Source organism: Hemiscyllium ocellatum, chromosome 34, assembly GCF_020745735.1.
Source record: "Hemiscyllium ocellatum isolate sHemOce1 chromosome 34, sHemOce1.pat.X.cur, whole genome shotgun sequence".
In the NCBI taxonomy this organism is placed as follows: Eukaryota; Metazoa; Chordata; class Chondrichthyes; order Orectolobiformes; family Hemiscylliidae; genus Hemiscyllium; species Hemiscyllium ocellatum.
In genome coordinates this window covers 24532590-24553246 of record NC_083434.1, presented here as the reverse complement: position 1 = coordinate 24553246, position 20657 = coordinate 24532590, and the positions used below count along the sequence as shown (strand labels likewise).

At 41.2% G+C, this 20657-nt stretch overlaps 1 pseudogene; it reads left to right on the top strand.

Annotated features, from left to right (window-relative positions):
• The first annotated feature begins 993 nt into the window (after positions 1-993).
• Positions 994-20439, top strand: LOC132832155 (nucleotide-binding oligomerization domain-containing protein 1-like; annotated as a pseudogene).
• Positions 20440-20657: the final 218 nt, after the last annotated feature.

Sequence of the window (20657 nt, the reverse complement as noted above, 5' to 3'; positions counted from 1 at the left end):
GGCCATGCAAAATTTCCCATAGTATCCAGGGAAGTGCAGGCTAGGTGAATTAGCCATGGGAAATGCAGGGTTATAGGAATAGGACAGGGTAGGGTTTGCATCATTTGGAAGGGTGATGTAGATGGGTCGAATGGCCTGCTTCCATTATATAGGGATTCTATCATTCTAAGAGGCCTTGCCGGAGGAAGGACTCAACACAGTGGTGACTACCAATCCATTGATAATGGGTATAACCAATGAGGGCCAATGGGACATGAACTTATTGTGCTGTTGCTGAGGAATTTTGGTTTTGTCAGCAATGCCCAAATTCCATGAATGAAATTAAAAAATGATTATTAAAGGATTGGATACTCTGGAGGCAGGAAGCATAGTTCTGCTGATGGGTAGTGCCGAACCAGAAGACACAGCTTAAAAATACGGGGTAGACCATTTAGGACAGAGATGAGGAGAAACTTCTTCACCCAGTGAGTGGTGGCTGTGTGGAATGCTCTGCCCCAGAGGGCAGTGGAGGCCCAGTCTCTGGATTCATTTAAGAAAGAGTTGGATAGAGCTCTCAAGGATAGTGGAATCAAGGATATGGTGACAAGGCAAGAACAGGATACTAATTAAGAATGATCAGCCATGATCATATTGAATGGTGGTGCAGGCTCGAAGGGCAGAATGGCCTACTCCTGCACCTATTTTATATTGTTTATTGATATTAACCATTTGTCATCACCAGAGAAATTATAATGGTGTCAATTGTATCCACGATTTGGAAAATTCAGTAAGTTCTTAACCAGCTTGTATTCATGAGATCTGCACTTTATCTAGATAATTTGATTCACCAAAGATATCAATATGGAACTATGAATAGTGAGAGAGAAGGAAAGAAAAACACAATTGAAGCTGTTATGAATCCATTTGGAGCAGCTTAATTCTTAGAAGTTGAATACTATGTTAAATTTTATCCTTTTGAAATGCATTAGCTTCAGTCTTCAGACTATTGAAAAGATGAGATTTAACACTGAAGTTGAACAGAGGAAATTTAACACTGAGATCTAAATGAGGAATCTTAACATGGCCAGCATGAAAACTCAGTGCTGCTTCACAGGGTCAGGGACTCTGTTCGATTCTCGGGCGACTGTCTGTGTGGAGTTTGCACATTTTCCCCGTGTCTGATTGAGTTTCCTCTAGGTGCTTCAGTTCCCTCACAAAGTCCAAAGATATGCATATTGGCACAAATGATATAGCCAGGAAAAGGATTGAAGATATAAAAAGTGATTTCAGGGAATTAGGATGGAAGTTGCAAAGCAGGACGAACAGAATAGTGTTCTCTAGTTTACTGGTGCCACGAGAGAGGGAGGCGAGGAACAGGGAGCGGGTATAGCTTAATACGTGGCTGCGCAGCTGGTGTAGGAGGGAGGGCTTCAGATACGTAGATAATTGGGATGCCTTCTGAGGAAGGTGGGACCTGTTCAAGAAGGACGGGTTGCATCTGAACTGGAAGGGGACCAATGTCCTGGGTGGAAGGTTTGATCGAGTAGTTCGAGAGGGTTTAAACTAGTATGGCAGGGGGGTTGGGAACCTGAGCTGTATACTGGAGGTGAGAGTTGATGAAAATGAGGCAATAGCAAGAAGTAGACCAGCTAGTGGGAAGGATTTTTCTGGGAAGGAACCAAGGTATCAGTTAAAGTGTGTTTGCTTTAACGCAAGGAGCATCAGGAATAAAAGTGACGAACTTAGAGCATGGATCAGTACCTGGTGCTATGATGTTGTGGCCATAACAGACACATGGGTTTCTCATGGGCAGGAATGGTTGCTGGATGTTCCAGGGTTTAGAGCATTTAGAAAGAATAGGGAAGGGGGAAAAAGAGGAGGGGGTGTAGCACTACGAATCAGAGAGGGTATCACAGCTACAGAAGCTTCCATTGTCGAGGAAGATCTGCCTCCCGAGTCAGTATGGGTGGAAAGTAGGAACAGCAAGGGAGCAGTCACCTCTTTAGGGGTTTACTACAGGCCCCCCAATAGCAGCAGGGAGATTGAAGAAAACATAAGTCGACAGATTTTGGAAAAGTGTGGGCGTAGTAGGGTTGTTGTAGTGGGTGACTTTAGCTTTCCCAATATTGATTGGAACCTCCTTCGATCAGAAGATTTTAATAGAGCTGTTTTTGTAAGGTGTGTTCAGGAGGGTTTCCTAACTCAGTACATTGACAGGCCGACGAGGGGAGAGGCCATTCTAGACTTAGTGCTCGGAAACGAGCCGGGGCAGGTATCAGATTTTGTGGTGGGAGAGAATTTTGGTGATAGTGACCACAACTGCCTCACATTCTACATAGCTATGGAGAAGGAGAGGATTAGGCAAAATAGGAGGATATTTAATTGGGGAAGAGGAAACTATGATGCGATTAGACATGAGTTAGGAAGCATGGATTGGAAGCAATTGTTCCATGGTAAAGGCACTATAGACATGTGGAGACTGTTTAAGGAACAGTTGTTACAAGTGATGGATAAATATGTCCCTCTGAGACAGGCAAGAAATGGTAAGATAAAGGAACCTTGGATGAAGAGAGCGGTGGAGCTTCTCGTCAAAAGGAAAAAGGTAGCTTACATAAGGTGGAGGAAGCTAGGGTCAAGCTCAGCTCTAGAAGATTACAGGCAGGCAAGGAAGGAGCTTAAAAATGGTCTGAGGAGAGCCAGGAGGGGGCACAAGAAATGCTTGGCAGAACGGATTAGGGAGAACTCAAAGGCATTTTACACTTATGTGAGGAATAAGAGAATGGTCAAAGAAAGAGTAGGGTCGATCAGGGATAGCATAGGTAATTTGTGTGTGGAGTCTGAGGAGGTAGGGGAAGCCCTAAATGAGTTTTTTGCTTCTGTCTTTACAAAAGAAACGAACTTTGTAGTGAATGAAACCTTTGAAGAGCAGGTGTGCATGCTGAAATGGATAGAGATAGAGGAAGCTGATGAGCTGAAAATTTTGTCAAACATTAAGATTGACAAGTCGCCAGGCCTGGACCAGATTTGTCCTCGGCTGCTTTGGGAAACGAGAAATGTAATTGCTTCGCCACTTGCGAAGATCTTTTCATCCTCGCTCTCCACTGGAGTTGTACCTGAGGACTGGAGAGAGGCAAATGTAATTCCTCTCTTCAAGAAAGGAAATAGGGAAATCCCTGGCAATTACAGACCAGTGAGTCTCACGTCTGTCGTCTACAAGGTGTTAGAAAGGATTCTGAGGGATAGGAATTATGACCATCTGGAAGAGCATGGCTTGATGAAATTCCTGATGAAGGGCTTATGTTCGAAACGTCGAATTCTCTATTCCTGAGATGCTGCCTGGCCTGCTGTGCTTTGACCAGCAACACATTTTCAGCAGTTGATGAAATGCAGTCAACACGGCTTTGTGAGGGGCAGCTCATGCCTCACAAACCTTATCGAGTTCTTTGAGGATGTGACTAGAAAAGTTGATGAGGGTCGAGCTGTGGGTGTGGTGTATATGGACTTCAGCAAGGCATTTGATAAGGTTCCCCATGGTAGGATCATTCAGAAGGTCAGGAGGAATGGGATTCAGGGGAACATAGCTGTCAGGATACCGAATTGGCTGGCCAACAGAAGACAGCGAGTGGTAGTAGAAGGAAAATATTCTGCCTGGAGGTCTGTGGTGAGTGGTGTTCCACAGGACTCTGTCTTTGGGCCTCTATTGTTTGTAATTTTTATTAATGACTTGGATGCCAGGTGATGCATTTTGGAAGGTCAAATTTGAAAGCTGAGTACAGGATTAAGGATAGGATTCTTGCCAGTGTGGAGGAACAGAGGGATCTTGGGGTGCAGGTACATAGATCCTGTAAAATGGCCACCCAAGTGGACAGGGTTGTTAAGAAAGCATATGGTGTTTTGGCTTTCATTAACAGGGGTATTGAGTTTAAGAGTCATGAGATCTTGTTGCAGCTCTATAAAACTTTGGTTAGACTGCACTTGGAATACTGCGTCCAGTTCTGGTCGCCCTATTATAAGAAAGATGTGGATGCTTTGGAGAGGGTTCAGAGGAGGTTTACCAGGATGCTGCCTGGACTAGACTATCTTATGAGGAGAGGTTGACTGAGTTAGGACTTTTTTCATTGGAGAAAAGGGGGAGAAGAAAGGACCTAATTGAGGTATACAAGATAATGAGAGGCATAAATAGAGTCAATAGCCAGAGACTATTTCCCAGGGCAGAAATGACCAACACAAGGGGTCATAGTTTTAAGCTGGTTGGAAGAAAATATAGAGGAGATGTCAGAGGCAGATTCTTTACACAGAGAGTTGTGAGAGCATGGAATGTGTTGCCAGCAGCAGTTGTGGAGGCAGGGTCATTGGGGACATTTAAGAGACTCCTGGACATGCAGATGGTCACAGAAATTTGAGGGTGCATACATGAGGATCAGTGGTCGGTACAACATCGTGGGCTGAAGGACCTGTTCTGTGCTGTACTGTTCTATGTTTTATGTTCTATATGCTGTTTAGGTGGGATTGGCCATGCTAAATTGTGTCCAGGATGTTCAGGCTGGATGTATTAGCCACAGGAAATGCAGGGTTGAAGGGGTAGGGTAAGGGGGCTGGGTCTGGGAGGGATGCTCTTCAGAAGGTTGGTAGACTTGATGGGTTGAATGGTCTGCATCCATACTAGGGATTCTATGGTTCTTATAACAGAAATTGAAAAGACACAACTATTTTGGTTTAACTGAATACCACTTATAGCAAGCAAATTACATTGATGCCAATGCACCATTACATGCAGCTGGGATTGTATTTGTGCAGTAGTCTTTAAGGGAAAGACTGTGTTAATTACATCAGGTGTAAGTGAGGACTGTAGATGCTGGAGATTAGAGTTCAGAGTGTGGTGCTGGAAAAGCACAGCAGGTCAGGCAGCATTCCGATGAAGGGATTTTGCCCAAACATTGATTTTTCTGCTCCTTGGATGCTCCAGCACCAATCTCTCGACTCATGTTAATTTCATCCCCAAAGTAGGGCATCACTACTGTTCTCCCATTACCAGCTTTGCTCACCAGAAATATTGCAGTAATCAGCCGGTATTTAACCCTCAATACTTATTTATACAGAACCTTCGGATGTAAAAAGACAGAATCCCAAAGCAGGAGGAGTCAGGAAATGGACACTGAGCTTTTGCTGGAGAGTTAAGAGAGATAATTAAAAACTTGGTCAATGGAATTTTGAAAGCTCTTTAAGGAAGGTTAATAACTAAAAGAGAGGTCTCTCTTAAGAATTATATAATTGGATGTCGTAAGTTGAATAATGGAAGAAAATACTGACATAAGGCAAGAGGACACAAAATGAGAGACTGGAGATGAGGTAAGGTGGGGTGAAGCTGTGGGATTTATATGTATTGGTGGACTAGTATAGATCAGGAGGAATGCGAATAATGGGCAAACAGGGTGAAGTGGGATATGAGTTTCAAAGCAATTTCTAGAATATTATAAGCCATTGATACATTAATATACCATTTTGAAACTGATTATTATTGATATCATCAAGTTTATTGCTACATTTTCTTTTGGTGCGTGAAATCCTTGACATAATATTCAATAAAGGACCTGAAGCTGCTGAGTATTTTGTGTATGTGATGTACAAGGCTAAAGACGTTTATCCTGAGCTGCAGGATTGGACAAAAATAATTGAGTATCAGCCACATGAGCATTTAGTGAGAAAGATGATTCTTCTCACAGATGCTGGTAAGTAATTATATTCTTGATGAAACCAATGTATAAGCCTTTAAGAAAATAGAACATCCCTGGCCTGACATACTTATTACTTGAAGGAGGAACTGGGGCAAAGATAGGGACCTACATTACATGATGGGGCCCTTGGCATGTAAAACAAAATAATATAAATTCTGTTTTGAATAAAAACATTGATTTCAAGTTTCTACTTTCCAAGTTTGCCAATATTCTGAAAAACTTAGACATCAATTGAAAAGGGAAACCAAGTTCATCGCTTCATATGCTCAGAAAGAACATTTAAGAGGCATTTGGATGGGTATATGAATAGGAAGGGTTTGGAGGGATGTGGGCCGGGTGCTGGTAGGTGGGACTAGATTGGGTTGGGATATCTGGTCAGCATGGATACGTTGGACCAAAGGGTCTGTTTCCATGCTGGACATCTCTATGAGCTATGAGCTAAGACATCTTGCTGGATGATACTTACACTGAGACTCTATGGAACGAGTTAATGCAGTAGGTGAAACTGAAGGACCCATTTCCCACTTGGAGGATTTGTTCAGTGACACGGGCATCATCAATGAGGATGCAGAGACAGTTTTTATAACTGGTGATGCTGGGGTTGGTAAGATCATACTGCTTCAGAGACTTCAGAAACTCTGTTCCAAAGGAGAGCTGTGTACTGGTGTTAAATTCTTCTTTAAATTTAGATGTCGCATGTTTAATATCTTTGAAAAGGAAGATAAGATTTCTCTCAGAGATCTACTGTTCAAATACAATTGTTATCCAGACAAAGACCCTGATGAGATATTTAGTTACATCCAACAACACCCAGACTCTGTTCTCTTCACACTGGATGGGTTTGATGAAATTAATGCTGACTGTGACCTTAGTGATATTCCTGTAACCCCTTCACCCTTTGACCTCATGCATCCTGTCACTCTATTGTTGAACCTACTTCACGGCAATTTATTGAAAAACTCAAGAAAATTATTGACTGCAAGAACTGGCACCGAGCTACCATTAAGAATGGTGAGAAAGAGAGTGACACTAAAGGGCTTTATAAAAGACCACTTATTGCAATATTTAAAGAAGTTCTTCAAAAACCAACCCCATCAAACTTTGGTTTTGACTCAGTTGGAAGCAAACCCTCACCTTTGTAGTTTACGTTCAGTGCCATTGTTTTGCTGGATTATATTTAAATGTTACAAACACTTACAGTCAGAATGTAACTCTCAGCATATGTTGGATTATGTAACATTGACTGACAACTACCTATTGATGTTAGAGGTTTTTTTAAAACCGTTCTTCCAAAACAAGGTTGAACAAAAGAAACAAAAGTCAAAATGAGACATTCAAAGCGAAGAAGGATTCTCTGATGAGGTTGGGAAAATTGGCAAAAGAGGGAATCGAAAGCAATAACTTCATCTTTAGTCAGGAGCAAATCACAGCAGCTGGTATCTCAGAGGAGGATTTACAGTTGGGTTTTATCAAGAGTGCAGGCCACTACGATGGATGTGGGAACCAATCAACCTATGAGTTCCTTCATCTGACCCTCCAGTCATTTTTCACCACGTTTTTCCTGGTTGTTAACGAGAGAATTCGGGCGAAGGGAATCATTATATTTTTTACCGGAAAGATACCACATGGAGGGCAATCACATCCACTCAACTGTTCAGTCTCCTGCAAAAACTCCAAGAGGAGCTCAAAAGAACACTTGCTCGAGGCCCGAGAACATTTCCAACCACCTGTTTTCTTTCTTTGTGGCTTGCTTTCTAAAACCAAGTCGGATGTACTGAGTCATTTGACTTGCCAAATAAGCATTCACAAGAAGGGAGCAGTTTTGAAGTCCTACCTGGTTGGCTGTGTGAAAACATACATGAGCAACAATTTCTATCAGATGCAAGCTGTCCCGTGTTTCAAATGGCTGGTGAGGTGCATATTTGAAGTGCACAGCAAAGAAGTAGCCAGACTTACTGCCAAGAGAATTCACCAAGATTATATAAAGTTCACCTATTGCAATGTCTACTCAGTGGACTGCAGTGCAATCACTTTTATTTTACATGGTGTTCAGAAAACAATTAGGCTCGAGCTAGACAATAACAATATCAACGACTACGGAGTGAGAGAACTAATTCCTTGCTTTAGTCAGCTTCGCATTATTGGGTAAGATACATAAACACACCCTTCTATTCTTTTATTGTGTCTGTTATTGTGTGCTTACTTACATGCAAGTTCATCTGTCTCAGCTTGGATCAAAGGGAATGTTAGTTTTCAGTTCTCTCTAGGCCAGCCAGATTAGCAATTTAAAGGAGTCTTTTCTGATGGATTTATTTGACTGCAAGCACAGAAAGATCTGTCACTGAATTAATTTTGTCAGAAACTGACAGTGCCTAGAGTGTAAAATGTGGTATAGCCATGGAGTGATAGTTTTTCTGGTCCATTGATTCTGGGCCTAGCCTAACAGGCTGAAGGCTGTGAGTTAAATCTCATTGCAGAGAATTTCATTTCACTTTTAAAAAGATTCAAGAAATAAGAAGCAGAAAACTCCAATTCATGTTCACTTTTAGTAAAAGCTATCATGAAGGATTATTATTTTGTTAAAAGTGGATTAATTAATACATTGGCCCTGATCTATGTGGATTCCAATCACAGGCCTGAAGGCCAGCAAACCACCCTCCAACCATATGGCATCAATGTCAACTTCACCAGTTTCCAAATCTCCTTTCCCTCCCACCTCATGCGAGATCCAACCCTCCAAGTCAGTATGGCTCTTTTGAACTGTTCTACCTGTCCACCTTCCTTCCCACCTATCCACTCCACCCTCCCCTCCCACTTATCACTATCAGCCCCCATCTGCATCTACTTATTGCCTTCCTGGCTACCTCCTATCTATCTCTCAGCCCCCTACCCCTCCCCACATTCCTAATGAAGGGCTTAGCCTGAAACGTTGACTCTCCTGCTCCTTGGATGCTGGCTGACCTGCTGTGCTTTTCCAGCGCCTCACCTTTTGACTCTGATTTCTCCAGCATCTGCATTTTCTCACATTCTCTCGGCCAACAAACCACTCAGTTATAGTTACCTTGTGATTGGTAATAAATGCCAGGCTTACCTGCAATACCTACCTCCCAAGAACGAGTCTTTGAAAGATTTGGTACAAGAATCTGTACTGTCAAACTACATTTGCTTAGATGTTATGCTATTTCAGATACGTAGTTCAAATATGTGAGAGATCATCAACTCTGGGTAGCAATGCTTCCTCCAGATCCCACAAAAACACCCAGAAAAATCTTTAATGACCAATTTGTGAATGGTCTCCACTGACTCTTCAGGCATCATTTACATTCCCAAAACCTGAATATAAATGGGGTGGAATGTGTGTGTCACATCTTCCACCCATTGGTTTTGCAACCAGTCCTATAAATGTATTATTTGAAGAATATCCAAGATCCTCTTTTACTTTAGTTAAGGTCACTTGCTAATCCTTTGAAAATCAATTGAAGGTTACAGAAGGCAGGTCCTTGTTGGGTGAATTTTCAATCTGTCACTGATTGATCTGGGTTATTATGTGCTTCTCTGACCCTTTGCCATTGTGTCTTCAAACTATCAGATTTATCAGGCAGCGTTCGAGGAGCAGGAGAATCGACGTTTCAGGCACAGCCCATCATCAGTATTCCTGATTCCTGATGAAGGGCTTTTGCCTGAAACGTCGATTCTCCTGCTCGTCAGATGCTGCCTGACCTGCTGTGCTTTTCCAGCACCACACTCTTGACTCTGATCTCCAGCATCTGCAGTCCTCATTTTCTCCTATCAGATTTATTATCTTGAAAGGAAACATTTGCACTTAAAGAACACCTTTCATAATATTCAGACTTCCCAAAGCATTTTGCAATCAAGGTAGTATTTTGGAAGTGTAGTCATTACTGTAGGAAATGGAGCAGCCATCCTGTACATGCAGTGTCACAAATAGTGTCATGTGATTATTTGTTTATTTTGGTTATCCTAATATTTCCGACTACGACTTTATTCAGGTTGAATGCAAATCAAATCACAAATGAGGGAGTTCAAGTGCTATCTGAAGAATTTAAAAAGTACAAAATTATTTAATTTCTTGGGTAATTTGGCAAGATAAAAGGATACTCAGCTTACATTCTTCCTTTGAATGTTAGGAAGGATGGTGACAGATAAATACATTGTGAACTGTACATAGATACTTTCCATTTGTATTTAGTGTTTTAATAAGATAATTTTTATTATAAATGTCATGTATTGATGCATATGTTGGTTGTATAATACATAGGCTTCTATTCACTATATGGGATCAATATCTCGATGGATACCTATGGAGAATAATATTGAAATTAATACTTTATACCAAGGTAGGGAAAGTAAACTATTTTCCTGAAGAATAAAGGAGTAATGTAAAAGTATAAGATGGAATTCAGTGACAGTAAATATGAGGTAATGAATTTTTGTTTTTAAAAAATGGTAATTATACTCTAAATGAAACTAGAGGTGTTTTTGATTAGATTAGATTCCCTACAGTGTAGAAACAGGCCCAGAATAGCAGATAGTTTGAGGACTAAAGTTTCCCAACACATTAAAGGCAGCATTCCAGACCGATGAAGCTGTAAGGAATTACGTTATTTTAGGATTTCACCACAAGAATGTAAAGTACAAAAGTCAATAGGCAATGATTAGTTCATGCAAGATTTCAATAAGATGTAAGTTTAAGTGTTGGGTGTAATTGTGGCTCCACACTATAGAAATGATATAGAACAGTTATCTTGCCAATTTAATCATGGTTGAGAGTGTGGTGCTCAGCAGGTCAGCCAGCATCCGAGGACCAAGAGAATTGATGTTTCGGGCATAAGCCAGTCATCAGGAATGAGTCTAAAGTACCTGAGAATGTGATAGGTAGATGAAGGTAGGAGAGAAGGTGAAAGGTTGGAGAGGAGGGTAGAGCGGATAGATGGGATGATGGACAGGTCAAGAGGGCAGTGCCAAGCTGGAGGCTTGGGACTGGGATAGGATTGCGGGAGGTGAAATGAGGAAAGTGGTGAAATCCACATTAATCCCGTGTGGTGCAGAGTATCAAGGCAGAAGGTGAGGCATTCTTCCTCCAGGAATCGGGTGATTAGGGTTTGGCAATGGAGGAGGCCCAGGACCTGTATGTCCTTGGTGGAGTGGGAAGGGGAATTGGTGTTCAGCCACTGGGCAATAGGGTTGATTGGTGCGGGTGTCCCAGAGATGTTCTATGAAACATCTGCAAGTTAGCGTCCTGTTTCCCCGATGTAGGGGAGACTACATTGGATGCAACAAATACAGTTGATTCCTGTCTCCCGAATGTAGAGGATTGCCCTCTTGACCTGTCCATTGCCTTTCCCATCTATCACTCCCCCCTCCTCTCCGACCTATCACCTTTTCCCCCCACCTTCATCTACCTATAGCATTCTCAGTTACCTTCCCCCCAGCACCACTCACTCCTATTTATTTTTCAGCCCCCTTGGCCCACAAGCCTCATTCCTGATGAAGGGCTTTTGCCTGAAACATCGATTCTCCTGCTTCTCAGATGCTGACTGACTTACTGTGCTTTTCCAGCAGCACATTCTCAACTCTCATCTCCAGCATCTGCAGTTCTCCCAATTTAATCGTGGGGCTGATAAGAATAATGCCATAAGGCACAAACATTTCACTGCCTGCTTAACCATTAAAGCCATTTTGTTATCTAGAAAACATTCCGTTAAGGCTATTTCTAATTTGGGGAGGAGTTTTGTTCTTTAATTCTTTTGTGGTGACAGCAAGTTTTCAAGTTTTCTCTTGACAATGCGTTTGCAATAGATGTATTTTCACGATGGCTTGTATTTCTATAAAAGATTCCTTTCAGTCATCAAAATGGTGGACTATTCTTTTGTATTCCAGTTCTCTGTCACCTCTGCTCTTTGCTAAAGAGAAAAGCACTTTCAGGGAAGGTTAATTCATTAATTAATAAGCTCTTTACCTTTTTGAATTAATAGAGGTTTTGCTTCTGAACTGCTTCCCTCTGTTCTACTGATAAGATTCTGACATGAATTAGTGTTGGCCTTTTCAGCTGTATTTAATTCAGAGTTGACCATTATTCTTTTGCTAGAGCATGCTGTGATTGAAAGGCTACACAAAATGTCCAAATCTATCTACGCTATTAGATTTGCTTTCAGCTGTTCGCACAAAGCAACATGTCACAAAATAAATTATAGAATGCAGCCCAAATGAAACTGTCACCATGGCCACGCACTTGTGTGGAAACCAGGACTGCTGTCATCTTACCAGCAGTATCATGTCAGGTTGTAAACCCAATGTTAACATGTCGGTTTTCCATAATATTGTACTCAAGTCGGGCGCTGAAATTGGCAGCCTACCTGCATTTTGAAAAGTCTTGTTAATGGCAAATCCATCTTGGTGAAAAATTAATTGACTGATTACACTGCCCTAGCCAAAATGCAGTTGGCAAGGGAATCCAAGAGAGTGTAGGCAAACCACTTCTACACCAATTCTAGCAATTTTTAAAAAAAGGAACAAAAATGCCCTGTGTTCATCAAGAGCACCAGGCCCCAGAATGATAGCCCTCCAATGTGCCTGATTCCTCCCCATTCAGAAATCTAGTCTGACCTGAGTCTAGAATCCATATTGGGCTCTGCTTAAAAAAAATTAAAATTTGGCAACAGCGGTACAGAGGTCCAAGCTGAGGTGGTAAAGCTGACCCACAATATAAGCTCTCTGCTGGACAATCTTTGTAAAATTGTTTCATCTGTGACTGACTTTTCTGGTGGAGGATGAGCAACAAGCTATAGGATTCAGTCCCATGAAACTAGAAACAATGTATCTCGTTTATAAATACTGATTGTGCCAGCAACTCATAATTAGTACTGGTACTTGCTGTCCATGAAGGTGGTAAAAATTGAGATAGTGAATTAATTCGAAGGAAAATTGTATGGGAAGTAAACCTGCAGGAATACAATGACATAGTGGCTGAATGGGTCTGTTTTGGTTTGCTTTTCACAGAACTGACATGCATTTGATGGGCTGTACAGCCTTCATCTCTGTGGCACAGTTGCTCACTGGTGCCTCACAGCAGCATGGGCGCAGGTTCAATTCCAGCCTCAGGCAACTGACTATGTGGAGTTTGCACATTCTCCCTGTGTCTCCATAGGTTTCCTCCCACAGTCCAAAGATGTACAGGTTAAGTGAATTGGCCATGCTAAATTACCCATAGTGTCCGGGGATTTTCAGGCAAGATTGATTAGCCATTAGAAATGCAGGGTTACAGGGATGGAGTAGGGTATGTTTTTGAGGGGCAGTGTGGACTCAATAGGCCGAATGGCCTGCTTCTACACTGAAGGGATTCTATTAGCTCCATAACACATCTCAGACAATTATAAGAGAATAATTTGTGCCACTCAGTCACTCAGGCATTAGGAAAGCTATTCAAATCCTTGTCAAAAAGGGAGGTTTTAAAATGAGATTAAATGGAGAAAATGATTGATGAAGTTTAGAGAGGGAATACCAAAATTCAGGACATGAAGGTGTAGATGAAGGACAGTGAAAGTAGGCATTGCAAAGAGAATAAGAAAAATAAGCTGGATGGCAGAATTAAAGTATTGCTAAGATTTTGGTGAACTGAAGGAAGGTAAATTGTTCTTCCACACTATCAGCAACAAGTGATTGCTGATTCAAGTGGGCTTGTTGAGTACTATTGCTACATTTTCTCTGTGCAAGATCCCATTACCATGGCCTAATGCCTTAACTCATATTTGTTTTTCAAGCTTATACAAAAATCAGATTACAGACATTGGTGCCCAATATATTTCAACACTTATTGATGAATGTCCAAGTCTACTCAAATTGCATAAGCAGGTTTGCTTTAATTAATTCATACAAAATATCAGTCTGAAACTATACTATTCATGTAGTTAGAGACCAAGTTATACAATATCCCATTTTTAAGAATAAAGAGGCATGAGAGGTATCATACAAATAGTCACTGGTTGCTAAACTCACAGTATTGTCTAAAAAAGCTACAGAAGAGTGAGGGCGGTGTGTGTGCCATGCACCCACGCTGTGGTGATGAAGTTACCCATTTTATTACATCAGGAAGCATCTGCATTCTGCTGTGTAGTTCTATCGAGTGAAAGGACTCATCAGATTAGAATCTCATACACTAATGGAAATAGAAACAACATGACGTGTAAAGAATCACATTACTTCCAGATACATTGACACACATTCAAGAAAAAGCTGCAACAAAGAAGAAATCTAAATTAGGAATCAGAACACTTATAGGGATGACATGTTTGGAGCAAGCTTGTAAAAATATTCAAACTGAATCCCTGCATGAAAGGTGCCATTTTTAAATTATTAATCATCACCATTAGTAACAATCAATGCAACTCTTACTGTGAGGTTCTTATGGGCCTGTTGTAACTATTAACTTAATTCAATCAAATCTCTTTTTTGTGGCAGATTTGTCCTTGATAACCTGTTAAACTGATTAGAAGGTTGGTGCAGAGATAACATAGAAATATTTCTTGCATCTTCATACCAAATCTAGTAGGCAAAAGCAGCAGCCTACCCTAACCTGAGATCCAAGCTAGGCCAATTAGTCAGCAGATGATATCTGACAGAGGATCGAGTGAGATGAAAATTCTCACAAGACTTCTTCAAGAAGGTCTTCTGTAAATACAGAATAAAATCTCTCCCCTAATCTAACCTTTCAATCTGAATTGTTAGCGCAAATGTCCCATTACTGCAGTTACTATAGCAGCTCTTGAGAATTACCAGGGTATCTATTCCTATTTAAATGCTGCTTCATTAACTAATGTTGTCAAATGTTCTCCATCTGAGAAAATAATGAGGAATTATTTATCAACTTTTGTATTGCTGATGATTATATCAATCCTAGAATGTGGTTCCTAGAAGCTTAATCTTTGAATTAGTTAGTAAGAACACTTGCCCACAGCAAGTTTAAAGTACTTAATTTTTATAATGATTGTTTTGATTCATCACCATCAGGAAATATCTTCCTGAGAACACTTTTGAGATTACAACTAAAGATCATGAGTGATGAGAATACACAATTTATTAGGTCAATTTCTGAAGGATCCTGCTACAAGAAAGAGACTAGTGTATGTGCCAAGTATTCCGAATGGAATATTCGGTTTTCTGTGAGATCCTTTGATAACAAAAGGCACACAGATGAAGAAGAGAAAATATTAAACTAATTGTTTTCTTGTTTCTGCATTTAAAGTATTGGTTACAACATGATTACATCTGAAGGAGGGAAAAGGCTAGCATGGGCAGTTCAGAAAAGTAAGACAATCAAACACCTCTGGTGAGTAAGGGAAAGGGTGGAGAATGAAATGTACCATGTTTGAATTGTTAAATTTGAGCAAATATTACGTGATTCTTTAAAATATTGTTTTTGAGAAATGACCAATATATTGAATTGAATTAAATTTATTGTCACGTGTACCGAAAAGCTTTATGAAAGCTTTGTCTTGCGAGCAATACAGGCAATCACATAGTTAAATAGCATAGATAAGAAAATAATAGGTAAACAGCAGCAAAAACAAAAGCACAGGTACAGGTGAATGCTAACAGTTGGTGAGTCCATTCAGTATTCTAACAACAGTAGGGGAGAAACTGTTTTGAAAACAGCTGGTGCGTGTGTTCAGGCTTCTGTACTTTTTCCCAATGGTAGAGGTTGTAGAAAAGCATTGCCAGGGTGGGATGGATCTTTGAGAATGCTGGCAGCCTTTCCTTGACAGCGGGCCTGGTAGATGGATTCTGTAGATGGGAGGTTGGCCTTTGTGATTGTCTTGGCCGAGTTCACTACTCTCTGTAACCGTCTCCAATCTTGAATGGTACAGTTGCCACACCAGCTAGTGGTACATCCAGACAGAATGCTCTCGATGGCACACCAATGCAAGTTGCCAAGGGTATTTGTCATTATGCCAAATTTTCTCAGCTGCCTGAGGAAGAAGAGACATTGTTGGGCTTTTGTAACCAGTGCTTCCACATGAAGAGTCCAAGATAGCTTGTTGTTGATGCCCACTCCCAGGAGCTTGACACTCTCCACTCATTCCACCTCTGTGCTCTTAATGTATAAGAGAGTAACATCCTGCCAAAAGTCAATAATGAGTTCCTTGGTTTTGCTGGCATTGAGAGCTAGGTTGTTCTCAGTGCAATATTTTTCCAGGTCTTCCACCTCCTGTCTGCAGTCTGTGTTGTTGCCATCTGAGATTCGACCAACTATGGTGGTGTCATCAGTGAACTTGTAAATGGCATTAGTCTGGTATTTGGTGATGGATATACAGTGAGTACAGTAGGGGGCTGAGTATGCACCCCTGGGGGATTCCAGTGTTGAGTGTGAGGATGAAATTTTGTCCCCAATCTTCACTGGTGGTGATGTATGGTTCTGGAAACTGCAGAGAGTGGGTCTTAGTCCAAGATCACTATGTTTAGTAATCAGTCTCGAGGGGCATATTAGTGTTGAAGGCTGAACTATAGTCAATGAGTAGGATTCTTACATAGCTGTTCTTGGTGTCAAGGTGTTCTAGAGAGGAGTGAAGGGCAAGTGATATGGCATCTGATGTGGATCTGTCGGTTTGATAGGCAAATTGGAGTGGGTCAAGAGTAGTGGGGAGGCTGGAGTTAATTAATGCCATGACCAGCCTTTCAAAGACTTTATGACCACTGAGGTTAGGGCCACTGGGTGGTAGTCATTGAGACATACTGCATGAGCCTTCTTAGGCATAGGGCTGATGTTGGTCCTCTTGAAACAGGGAGAGGTTGGAGTTGTCCGAGAAGACCTCTGCCAGTTGATCTGCGCTTGTTCTGAGTGCACAGCCTAGTACTCCGTCTGGTCCCATCGCTTTCCTTGGATTCACATGAAGGAAAACCGATCTGACCTCTGATGCAGTGTCTGTGTGGATAAGTTCGTCAGGACTTGTCGGAATAAGTGTTACCTCTCTGCCGAAATTCTGCTCAAAGTGAGCATAGGAGGCATTGAGATGATCTGGGAGGGATTTTTCATCATCTGCTATCTTGTACTGTCTCTTTTTAGAACCTATGATGTCATTCAGTCTTTGCCATAGTCGCTGGGGGGCAGTAGTCTAGGTCTCTAGTTTGGATCAGTATTGGTCCTTGGCTGTCTTAATGGCTCTGTGAAAGTCATATTTAGCTTCCTTATATTTGAGTGGATCCCCTGGTGTGAAGGCCTCACACCTGTTTTTTTAGCATTTTCTGTATGTCTGATTCATCCAGGGTTTCCTGATGGGGAACACCTGAATTGACTTCCTCAGTATGCAGTCCCCCACACATTTGCTGATAAAGTTTGTGACGGTGGTGGTGTACTTGTCTAAGGTACCAGATTCCAGACAGCACCGGAGTTGATTTTCTGCCTCTTCAGACCAGCACGAGACCTGTATCTGTGAGGGGTCTCCTGCTTGAGCTTTTGCCTGTAGACCAGGAGAAGAAACATGGCATTGTGGTCGGAGTTCCGGAAATGAGGGTGGGGATGGAGCGGTAAGCATCTTTCACAGTGGTGTAGCAGTGGGCTAAAATGTTCGGGTGGTAATGTTCTGGTGGTACTTGAGCAACACCTTCCTTAGATTGGCTTGATTGAAGTCGCCAGTTACAATAACCAGGGGCTCGGGGTGTTCCGTCTCCAAGGTGTTAGTGGTGGAGTACAGCACATCCAGAGCTCCCTCAAACTTTGCTTGTAGCAGTTCATATAGCAGCTGTAAATTCCCATTTTAGATAGAAGGGGCAGCATTTGATGGTGAGGAATTCAAGGTTTGGGGGGCAATGTCCGTGTTCCACAAGTTGTTGATTAAAAAGCAAACCTCTCCACCTTTTGTCTTACCCGAGGACACTGTACAGTCCTTATGATGGATAGAAAAGCCATCAGCGTGAAGTGTGCATTGGGGAATGAATGGGTTGAGCCAGGTTTCTGTGAAGCAGAGTGCACAGCAGTCCCACAGTTCATGCTGGAAGCTGAGCCATGATCTGAGTTTGTCCCTCTTGGTGTCCAGAGATTGTACATTTGTTAGGAGTAAACTATGAAGGGTGGTGGGGGAAGGGGAGGTCTTGGCATCGCATAGTCTCAGTCTTACTAGCAGGCTGGCACTCTCACCCCATTTTCTCACAGGTTTCTTACGTTTGAGTGGTCCTCTGGTGTATTGTGACTGCTTCCAGTTAAGTGATCCTTCCGTGGACCCTGTGGAGCAGGTAGGTTGCAGTTTACTGTATTTTTGCAGAGGGTCTGATTATTATATTCACATCTTCTCCGAGTCAGAGTTACTTCAACTTCCATTGTTGCTGAGACATTTTATTTTGGATCTTTATTTTTGTGTGCAGATTAGTTGTCAAAGGTGATTTTAGTTGCTAAAGAGTCTCTGCAGTGGCAGAATTGTGTATTTGACACCTTGTTAGAATGACTTTAGTTAAAAATCACATAACACCAGATTATAATCCAACAGGTTTATTTGGAAGTAAACTTTTGGAGTGCTGCTCCCTTACCAAATAAACTTGTTGGACTTTAACCTGGTGTTGTGTGATTTTTTTTTAACTTTGTCCACCCAGTCCAACACCAGCTCCTCCAAGTCAAGAATACCATTAGCACAAGGTAAAAGAGTTTAAGAATGTGCCAGGGGCCGTCACACAAAGGATGATGGATGCTTTGATGACCAACTAAATTTGCTTCTTGAGCTCAATAAAGAGGCCCCACAAAATTTTGTTGGCAAGTGTTGTAATTACCGCCCCCTTCTACAAAGGATGCACTATTCCATAGGATTCATAACTATGGAGTCTCTTTGAAAACTGTTGATATTCCAGGGGCGTTTTGCCATTATCACTGAAATGAATTGTGAACTTGTTTTGATATTCCCAAAGGTATCAGCTTTCATTCTAAATTGGAAGATTGTGGATTTCAAAGGCTTGAACACAAACAGTACAAAACACACTGGTGCAAAAGAAAAGAGAAAAATGCATGTTGTATCTAATTTATGTACATGCTTTGGTCAAAAGTTGCATGCTATTTTGTAGTATGAAAGTTTTCCAGCTGAAGTTCCAGTGACTTTAAATCTTGAATTGAAACACAGGATGTGGGGGAATCAAGTTGAAGACTTGGGTGCTGAAACATTTGCTCAAGCTTTAAGAAATCATCCTTCTTTAAAAGAGCTCAGGTAATCAGATTTCTAAGCATTTTGATGACATAAGACAGACAAAGTCTGAATGTTAATCAATGCCAATATATCCATTTAAAAGGCATCTGGTTGGGTATATGAAAGGGAAGAGTTATTGAGAGATGGGCTAAATGCTGGAAAATGGGACTAGATTAATGTAGGATCTCTGGTTGGCCTGGTGGGCCGAAGGGTCTTTTTCCATGCTATACAATTCTATGGCTCTGCTGTCCATTGCATGAAGTGTTTGCATATCTATCAATATACTATCAAGTAAATGTGTACAGGCTTACATTAATTACTCAGCTTTATTTACAGGGGGATGAATAAAGAGGTAGGCTTTGGGAACCAATAAATAAAAATCAGTAAAATTTATTTAATATACATGACTTCAATATACGTTATAGCGAGCATATTTGTTATATCCTTTGCCAAAACATTGAGAGCAGCATCTTTTATAAATTTTCACAATATGACAAATTGTGTAACACAAATAAATCTCAGTTCACCCACAGTTTAGGCTGCAGGTCACAATGAAAGAAGTGAGAGAATTTTACAATGCAAACACCAGAAAACACAGGAGAAGCTCAATAGATCTGGCAGCATTTATGGAGAGAGACACAGAGTTAAAGTATCAGTGTGACTCACCTTCAGAACAACTTCAATTTGCTTTTTGTTGAGTCATACAGTACAAAAGAGGCCCTTTGACCCATCAAGTTTATACCACCACAACTACACAAAATCTACACTTGTCCCACTTTCCAGCACTAAGCCCATAGCCTTGAATGTTATTGCAAGTGCTCATTCTAATCATTTTTAAAACCTTGTGAAGTTACTCACCTTAAATACTCTCCCAGAAAATGCATCCAGATCCCCAAGACTGAGATTCGAATTTGAAGATATGTAAGAAATCTGAAGGTCTTTGAAATATAGTTACTTGGATTATTATATTGCAATCAAAAATTGGTGTGAACCAAACTTGGAATAATGATGATCTCCTGTCTCTGAATTCTCCCATTTCTTGACCATGCCTACTGTTCTCACCAGTCCCTTAACACTCTCTATGCTTGTGTTCTAAGCCACCTTGTCCTTTCAGTTATTACCTTCTGCATTCTATTTTCTTTCAAGGCTCCTTTATTCTCAGCTTTGTGGCAGTTAGAAATTAAATCTCTCAAACAGCCAACCGTAGTTTACATTTCTACCTGAAGAAGGGCTTATGGCCGAAACGTCGAATTTCCTGCTCCTTGCATGCTGCCTGACCTGCTGCGCTTTTCCAGTAACACATTTTCATTTCTACCTGAATGGAAAGATTACAATTTTGTGTAGTCATGGCCACTACTTTCTGAGGAAATTAAAATATATATATGCTGTGAATTGTCTACAATTTGTTATCTTTTAATTAATTTTTTTCCCATAGTCTTGCAGGAAATGGCATTTCCACAGAGGGAAGTAAATATTTAGCTGCCTCATTGGAAGACAACAGACGCCTGAAGACACTCTGGTATTATTTTTATCGTGTACTTTAGAATTAAGCCACCAGTACAGCTGGAATGGAAATCTCTTCCCAATGATCTGTCATGCACCTCAAAGCATGAATTGATGCTCAAGTTGTCAGGCCCACTTAGTGAACAACAGGTCATGCTGATGCAATGTAAGGTAGTGTTCCAAAATCTGATCAGATTCTCACCATTGTAGTAAGGTGAAAGGAGCTATCTCACACAAAGGAACTTTCTTCACCGTACCC